Below are 479 nucleotides of genomic sequence, written 5' to 3'. Positions count from 1 at the left end.
CATTATCTTGAAAGCAATTTTGAGCAAGAATGCTCTAAATTGAGACTCGAGTGATTCTCAGTCAAAGTCCAGCTAAAGACAGTAAAGAAGCGCTTGCTAGGAGGCAACCCAGTCATTAGGAGGTTATATGATTAGTTCTTACAGAGGCAAATATCAAAAATGAAGGAATTCACAGAGTTACAGAAGGATTCAGCTCAAAAAGCAGAGAAAAAGAGCTTATTGGCGAAAAAATGCCAATAAAGGGCATTTTGGGCGTTAAACGCCAGAATGGTACCCATTCTGGCGTTTAACGCCAGGAATGGTGCCATTTTGGGCGTTAAACGCCAGAATGGGCACCATTCTGGGCGTTTAACGCCAGGTGTGCAGCATCCTGGGCGTTCAGAAAAACGCCCAGTGAGAAAGGATTTCTGGCGTTTAACGCCAGCCAGGGCACCTGGCTGGGCGTTAAACGCCCAAAAGGGGTGCCAATTGGGCGTTAA

This window comes from Arachis duranensis, chromosome 3 (genome assembly GCF_000817695.3).
Source record: "Arachis duranensis cultivar V14167 chromosome 3, aradu.V14167.gnm2.J7QH, whole genome shotgun sequence".
NCBI classification, from domain to species: domain Eukaryota; kingdom Viridiplantae; phylum Streptophyta; class Magnoliopsida; order Fabales; family Fabaceae; genus Arachis; species Arachis duranensis.
This window is presented reverse-complemented; position numbering follows the sequence as displayed.